The sequence below is a fragment of the Penaeus monodon genome, chromosome 23, assembly GCF_015228065.2.
Source record: "Penaeus monodon isolate SGIC_2016 chromosome 23, NSTDA_Pmon_1, whole genome shotgun sequence".
Taxonomy (NCBI): domain Eukaryota; kingdom Metazoa; phylum Arthropoda; class Malacostraca; order Decapoda; family Penaeidae; genus Penaeus; species Penaeus monodon.
This window is the reverse complement of record NC_051408.1, coordinates 16595365-16595584: the sequence shown is the minus strand read 5'-3', so window position 1 is coordinate 16595584 and position 220 is coordinate 16595365.

Sequence of the window (220 nt, the reverse complement as noted above, 5' to 3'; positions counted from 1 at the left end):
CCCCAGCGGCGCCCACGGCCTCCCCTCCGTCGAGAGGGCCCGCAGCCTCCGAGAGAAGGGCGGGTCACACAGCCCCTCCTTCGGCATCTCAAAAGGTTCCCTCTGAATCGCTCTTTCAAATTACCTTTCAGATCGCGACTCTCCGGTTCCGATCCAAAGGTCATTTTTCTGTGATATAAAAGCGGTAATTGAGCTCTAACCGCCTCTCCGAGTTAGGGTG